This window comes from Epinephelus lanceolatus, chromosome 5 (assembly GCF_041903045.1).
Source record: "Epinephelus lanceolatus isolate andai-2023 chromosome 5, ASM4190304v1, whole genome shotgun sequence".
Lineage (NCBI taxonomy): Eukaryota > Metazoa > Chordata > Actinopteri > Perciformes > Serranidae > Epinephelus > Epinephelus lanceolatus.
In genome coordinates, this window is record NC_135738.1 from 32524026 (window position 1) to 32532491 (window position 8466).

Genomic DNA, 8466 nt, shown 5'->3' on the forward strand with positions numbered 1-8466 from the left:
ACATATCTAGTATTATTTAAAGGAGCTATATGTAAGAAATCTAAAGCAAATAGTCGTAAAATCCTCCTAATATGTCGCAGAGACTAAGGAATAATGTTAATATAACATACTGATCTCACCGACAACAATAGTACAGCCAGAATATTCGCATTTAAAAAAATATTTTACGGTCCGCAAATCATGTTTATGTTTTGAATTTGTGTTTTGGCCTGTTGCGCCACCCGCCGCCGTCTACCAGTCACACAGTCAGTAGAGTCTCAGCATCAGTTACAGTTACAACTGAGCTACAGCAGATGCTGCTTACCGTGCTGCTGTAGCTCAGTAGCTCATGTAGCTCATTAGCAGTGTCCCAGCATGAGCAGCCGGCTTCTCTTCAGCTGTATCCCGGCAGCAGCGTTAGCAGCAGAGAAGCCGGACTTGCTCGAACGGTCCGCTGGAAAACGGAAGATCAGGGACGCGGCGACGCAGCCCTGCCACGGCAGCCGCCCGTGGGCAAACAAATCAATCTCCAGCATGACTCGCGGCAGTATTTTGAATTTGAGTGCAGTAACTGTTTTGGCCACATTCTTACATACAGCGCCTTTAACTGCATCTGCAACTTAACTAATGCTGTCAAGTACATGTAGTGCAGTAAGAAGTACAATTTTTGCTCCTGAAATGTAGTTTAAGTTTAACTTTATTTACTTTATTAATCCCCCTGAGGAGAAATTCAATGTTTTCACTCTTGCTTGTCAATTACACACAGGTCCGAAAGACAAACACATGCACAAACAGGACCTATACATGCACAAAGTGGAGAGATGTCAGAGTGAGGGGGCTGCCCTTGGTGAGGTGCCCCGAGCAGTTGGGGGGTTCAGTGCCTTGCTCAAGGGCACCTCGGCAGTGCCCAGGAGGTGAACTGGCCCCTCTCCAGCCACCAGTCCACGCTCCATATTTTGGTCCGGACGGGGACTCGAACAGGCGACCCTCTGGTTCCCAACCCAAGTCCCTATGGACTGAGCTACTACCGCCTCCAAAAAAAAAGAAATATCAGGGGAGAGCGTGAACGCAGTCCCCCACTACCAGAAATTATGCAGTCGAGACAGTCGAGATTCCCACATTTGGGGAATTCGCAGAGGTCAGCTCAATCGGAGTGCAATGAGCGAGCCTCGCCCTGGGTGAACCACCTTCTTGATCATGGTATCTCCCCTGCCAGGTAAGTATTGGAGTATCGTAAGTATTGTAAGTAGTGGAGTAGAGGACCTAAAGTAGCGAAAAATTACCATACTCAAGGAGAGAACAAGTAGCCTACTTAAAGGTTTAATTGATTTATGTAGATGCATAATTTAAAAAATAAGCCCACTCCACAAAGCTTTTAAAAGGTGTGGAATAAAATGAATAAATGTCATAGTGTCAACTTCACCCTTTATCATCCATTGTGTCTTTTCAAAATACACATCCATTTTCACAGGAGATGTACAGTTTGCATGCAGTCCCTTTCAAAATAAATGTACCACGTTGGTACAACACCTTCAACAACAAATGGACAGAGTTAGGTTTAGGCAACCACCCAACCCTAATCAGACTTTTTGGCCTCTTAACTTGCATTGCTGTCCAGCTACGTTTTCCCCTAAGGGGAATTAGGTGCTGTTACATACTGACAGTGCCTGGTTGTATATCACGCCAAAAGACTGATGTGGAAGTCATTGCCCAAGCGCCAGTATTCATTGACTTTGGAATAAGACCGGGTTGGTCTGTATGTGATGTCAGATTCTACAAAGACTTGTGTGCCAACAGTATAACGGCGTTGGTATCACATGGGATCAGTGCAACATCTGCCCATTCGCAAAAGGTGACATAGCAGCAGCAGGAAACATCCGACTCTGAGCTGTTAAATGGTCTCAGTGAACTCACACTGCAGTTCACCGAAATGGCTCAACTCTGTCGTTAAGTACGTAAATAATTACTGGGTAGTGTTAGCTGTGTGATGCTAGCAGTTAGCCCTGTGTGGAGCTTCCACTTCTGCAGCAGCAGTCTCTTTGTAGCCTACTGATATATGAGCATATATGAAAAGCATGTTCTTTCCTTGCCTGCAATTTAAATCAGTGGCCTTTCTCCTCTCTAAATACACTGAGGCATAAAACCAATAGGGGGGAACTTCTTTTTTGTCATGACGCGCTGTTACCTAAAGCTGGCTAGCCATATTAGCCAATATAATGCTATATAAAGTTACATGAATCTTGAAACACCACTTCACAGTGTAACCTAAATATAAAGCTAATGTATAGCTGCATGTTGCAAAATTAATTTATTACTCTACCACAAAAGATTCAGTACTAAACATGGCTGAGTCTGTCTGAGTCTCACTCCACTTGACCATGAAATATGCAGGTTGTGCAACGAACTGGCAACCACTTGTGCTTCGGGCAACAGCGGTGTAGTGATGTTAATGCAATGGAGGGGGAAAGGTGAATGCAACATCTAGTGGCTAATATCCATAGCACCTTTAAGTATAGTACATGGGTAAATATACAAAATCAGATTACCAGCCCCACAAAAGCTCAGTCATTAAAATTATATCTGGTTTTTAATTGGTGCAAAAACCAGAGTATATAATCGATAAGCTGAAATTTACTATTACTAGCTACAGCTGCTAGGAGGTCCTATCCAGCTCACAATTTAATTTGATTTGTCACTAAGAATTATCGCATACCGTTGAGAAATATAACCACAGTAGATCTATTATACTTTGGCTGCTAAAATATTGTCAAAAAAAAGTTTTGAAAATAGCTTAGTGAACTCTGCAGAAACCCTTTTCCTATTTACAAAACAGGCAACAACAGTAATGTCAAACTTCTACTTTAATTCTTGGCGAGAAAGTGAATGTGCATATTTCATTCCAAAAGTTCAATGTAGCTTGTATCTATTAGTCATCTGTGAGAATTTAAGTGTGTCTTGGAGCATAAAAGATGATATGAAGATAAAGAATGATTCCAGTGTGTGTTCTGCACTGTTTCCAGATTTAAAACAATAATCACTTGAGTCTCACTAATAGATGCCTCACATCTTCAGCAGTGTGCAGTGTAACGCAGCGATGAGCTCAAACAATGTTACCAATTTGTGAAATATTCAATACCCATTTCCCAAACACAAAGGTCTACTCTACACCTGGTGTGAATTAGGACCTATTCCTTACAACCACAAAGTGAATTTGGATGCCTCTTCAGAGCTTTTTACCCTGAGCTGTAATCACGTTACAAACCAAGTGCAGGTAAAAGGGGGAAGTGGAAGCACTCAGTCTGAGCGCTTTGACTGAGAAATCTCAAGCTCACCCTGCATCGCCTCTTTTTCCCCTCACAGTCAAACAGAGTTAAACCTGATTAGAGAAGATTGGTAAGATTGGTTAGGAGCCACTGATGGAGAAAGAGCCCTCAGAGCTCTTCTCTTCCCCGTCAGCACTGCTTTCTAATTAACTCGCAAGAACCTGGCTTTGTGTGTGTACGTCTGTGTGTGTGTGTGTGTGTGTGTGTGTGTGTGTGTGTGTGTGTGTCTAAGACCAGCACAGTGGGCTCTGAGGCTGATTCATGCCTGATCATTCAGTCTAGACTTCACTGAATTATCCTTAGGTGGAGGGTACATTTACAAAGTGGGCTTTCGCCTGTTTGTGTTTGTATGCGCATGTTCAGTCCAAGCAGGTCCCATGATTGTGTGTGTGTGTCCAATATGTGGGCCTGTAATATAGTTCGGGCTTGGCTTCTTCTTGATGGTGTTCATTTGGAGGATTGTGGGTGTGTTAATGCACTGCTTTAAAGCCTTAAAAAACCCTCATATCAGCCTGTCCCTGCGTGTACTGAGGGGAGGAACAGGTTGATCAGTCCCTTTCATGGTTTAACTTTCTCATCACCATCTCAAATAAACAGGCATAATGTGATCCAAACCCTGCTATACAGCTGTCACATGAAAGACCTGGATTAAATAAATGAGGGAGATGTAGGAGCACTTTACCTGGCCTTTTATATAAAGAAAGAGCAAAGTATGATTGCTCTTCAAACAAAATAGATACAGTGACGCACATAAGAAATGAATCATGCATTCATCAGAGTGAGCCATTTCACAGTTTTGCTATGAATGCCTCTTTTATACAGTGTGTATTTTGTGTGGTGGGTTGCATTCGGAGAACAATGAATGTCTGAAGTTGACAAGGTTTTTATTATGGACATCAGAAACTGCAGGTTCTTAATTTGCAAGGTGGACAAAAGCAGCCTTTCATTTCTAGTTAATAACAGTTGATAGATAGAAAGCTAATTAAAGGTCTAGTGTTCAGGATTTAGTGGCAACAGCAATGAGGCTGGTGATTGCAACCAACTGAAACTTCTCCTAACTACAGTAGCTGATGCCAAAATGCAAAAACTCGAAAGCAAAACTTGCCCTGTAGGGTGACAGTGTTTAGTTAGTCTGTTCTGGGTTATATGGAAACAACATGGCTGACTCCGTGGAAGAGGACCCACTTCGTATGTTTATATTAATGGCTCATTCTAAGGTAATGAAAGCACGACAATCCTCAGTTTCAGGCTTTACACACTAAAGAAAAACATAGATATGAATATCATATTCCATTTCTGCCTATATATGACCCTGATGCTGATTGATGGAGGGGAGTCAGCTGATCGATCACATGATCCCTTTCTATGCAACCGATTGACAAACCTGCCTCCACCTCAGCTCCTCCTTTTCATATTGAGTCTGAATTATCAATGTCATTTCTTTTTGACATTGATGCTGGTTCTGTTTTGTTCCCAAGGGTCTTTGCTGCTGCTCTCCCTGCCTTAGGTTTTCCATGTAGGCACATGGAAGGGCAGAGAGGTGTGCTCTCTGTGCCTCAGGCTTTCCTTGTTTGCACGTGGAAGGGCTTTCCAATCAGGTGTGTGGCAGAGGCTCTCTGCGTAGGCCTAGGAAAGGCAGAGAGGCCCCAGAACAGAGCCATACAACAAAATATAATACTACAAATGGAAATTAAATTTTCTTTCACTAAAGTGTTCCTAACTGAAATACTTGAACTTTTTGCCATGCCTCACTATGGAATTTACAACCAGATACAACATGATGATCTGGACATTGCTAGAACAGAACAGAACAGAACAGTACAGCATCACCATTGAAACATATCGTCATCATGTTTTGTTTACCGTACCCTACTGCCATTCCATCACACTGTTTATTCTTCCCACATTGTCCAGAAAGAGATGTCCTTCTGCCGTCTACCATCTGCCTGATTCCATGTGAATGCAGCTCAAACCCTACATGCTGGATGTATGATACTTAAAAAAAAAAAAAAAAAACCTCAGTGAGTGGTTGAAAATTCTGTGTCTGACCATCCGTTTTAAAACAAGAACCATGTTAAAAGGTCTTGAATATGTAATAGGGAATGTGAAGATGACATCATGCCATGTTAAATTTTTAAGGATGGGGACGCCATACTGTGAGGAACACACTCCGTTATCTGTGCCTGCTCAGGTGGACAAGTGACTGTATTTGGACAACCTAATCATGAACAACATAGATACATGAGACTTGGCAACCCAAGACTGGATTACAGACATTAAAGCCCTTCCTCCACTCACATACCTGGAAATTGTAAACTTTCTTGTTTTTGTACTGAGTGCATATGCTTTGGTAACAGAGTTAACACAGAATGTACCTCACAAGATGGCGCCCCCATTCTTCAGTGTGTGACATATTTTTACATTCTCATTCTTGATGGCTACATATCATGCTAAAAGACTGAAGCTGAAGTTGAATATAACATGTTAGAATGATTAAAGAACAGTCTGAAAAGGAAAAAGTTAAGAGTATAATCAGTGGTGTAGTGGAGGGTATACGCAGGTATACAGGGCATACCCACCTCTTTTTCTGGCTTTTTACAGTATACCCATGTATCAGCCAAAAAGTCATTGGAATACATAGGAGAGTATACCCACTTCCTCTTTGGTAACCTACCCATTCCTACACCACTGAGCATAGGCTATTATTATTTTTGTTCTAAGAAGTCCCTGTTTTGGTGTTTGGTTGACTAGACTGGCTTTTTCTAACGCAACCTGTAACCCCACAAAATAAGGAAGTTAGTAATGTGCTCCATGCCTTTAATAGTTAACATTACATTATCATTTCTACTTAAGGTGTTAAGCTAGTTAGCCAAACATGCTAATGTTTGCAGGAAAAAAACCACACTTTTCATATGATCCCTTTTTGCGGTTGTGGTCTTGGTTTTGGTTTTGAAAAGGCAATAAAAAAGACACACACTTGACAGGTTTTTCCTCTTGATTTTTAGTGGCATCTTGAGTGACAAGCAGTTATTGCTTCGGTTTTCCACACTCAGTACAAGAATACTGTAATATTTGACTGTAGCCTGTTACTTTTACAACATTTCATGAACTGGCTGGATGAAATAATAATGCACATTTGAAACTATGGAAGGCAACAGAAAAGAATTTGTGTCTTTTCTGTCTTGGCTTTTTCTACAAGGTCGATGACAAACTGCTGTTAAATGCATCAGGGACAGCTTGGTGTTCCTGTCCTCCTTTTATAAGTCAGGAAGACTGAATATCCCCACCATCCTTATCTTTTTAACCTCCAAATTACCCGCCAAACGTATCTCACTGAGAGCGACCAAGAAACTCTTAAACTGCCACTGGAGGAAGAAATATCAACTTATTTTTAGCTCGGTTGAGGTCAAGTGTCTTTGGAGCTACTGCCATTGACTCACAGAGTGTGGCTCGTCTTTTATGAGCACACTTATCTTGGAGGATCTTTATTGTTGAAGCTAAGATCACATTTAAGAGTCATGGAGTGGCAGCTTGATGCACCAAGATAAATGATCAGCTTTCATGTAAAGCCTGTATATGTCTGAGATCTGTGCTGTTCATCAGAAAGAACAAAAAGAGAGATGTTCTTCTGAACAATGCTAAAGAACATCTGTCTGTGTTACTACAAGTCAAGCATTGTAGATGAGCATGTTGACCTGAAAAGTGAGCTTTTATGCATTTGAAATTGATTCCTACTTCTACAGTTTTAAAATACCTAAATCAACTGACTTTGTCCATCTAGGCTTGTATCACTGAAATCTAAATCAATGGAACCTCTGCAAAATGACGGAAGCAAAGTCCCGAGCCTTGTTATACAAACGCAGTGCTCCAGCAGACAGTCAAGACCGCAGACAGCCTTCATCGATGCCCTCTGAGGCCCTGCCTCTGTACTTCTGATCCCCCTGATCTGAATGTCAAATCCATAATAAGGTTTACTGTCCATCATCCCCTGTCATCTGCAGTCATCAAAGTCAGGGAGATAGCAGCCAGGTAGCTCTTATCTTGCTGAGCCACAGCTGGGCCCAGATAGACAGTCACCATCTTCGCTTGCTCCACAGGCGAACAGAGACCCATCAATACACACATCAGCGGGGCTGTCACTAGCCGGGATTTATAATCCCTATACTGTCAAAACATGAATTCAGAGTTTTGAGAGTTTACACCACATCATGAATTGCAGCTTTAACTCATGTCAGGGGTTGATTGATTTCTGTAGGCTAATTGTTTTCTTGAGGAAATGAAGGTGAATAGATTTTGGAGCTATCGATCAGATGCTCAGTCTGATAATAAATCAACTCTTTTGCTTTTCCTCTGGACAGTGTTAGATTAATTACACTGACCCAAGTATTACAGTTTTGCAGTGTTAAAGCAACTTTAAGCCACAATACTCAATATTTTATACCAACAATGGGTCAGTGATGTGCAGGCCTAATGCGAAAGGTTTTGCCCATAGTTACAAACCTTACGACAAACAGCCTACACCTGACTCTGAAGTTCCTCTGAGCTCTGCAGAAGGTTTTCACATCTTCCGTTTCTGCTTGCTTTGGTTTTTCTGCACTGCAAATGAAAAGTTTTGGTTCACTCTCGCTGCTCTCACCAATCTTGTTTTTCAGACACAGCAGGCAGCTTTTTCTAAAGAAGCTGTGATAAACCCACTTTGTACTACCCTGCACAAATTGGCCCACAGTTAAAGTTATCTGCTTGCTGGTGAACAGATAAGCATGGACCAAGCTGAAGACTTCAGTATTTCCTTCAACTGGAAACTACAACAGACAGGCTTTTCTCATGCATTGTTTGTATGTATACTTCCGAAAAGTAATGCAGCACAATTTGTATACATCCCACTTAATCATGAGCCAGTTATGCGTGTATAGCTAACATAATCTGGAAGGCTGTGATCACATGGCCAATGTGCTGATGGGAATAAAGAAGGAAGTAGTCCCCCTAATGAAGCAGGTTGGGGTGGTGGATGGGCCACAAAACACAGGACTTTCCCCCAGGAGACCAGTGTTTGGAACCATGTGAAATCAAGTGAACTTTGAGTCGTGGTAAGGTCACCATATTTATTTTTCTAAATCTAACCAAAGTAACTTTATTGCCTTAACCCTAACTTATGTAACATTAC

The 8466-nt window shown here is 41.7% G+C and overlaps 1 pseudogene; it reads right to left on the reverse strand.

Annotated features, from left to right (window-relative positions):
• Positions 1-1030: 1030 nt before the first annotated feature.
• LOC117254513 (U1 spliceosomal RNA) lies at positions 1031-1203 on the reverse strand (annotated as a pseudogene).
• Positions 1204-8466: the final 7263 nt, after the last annotated feature.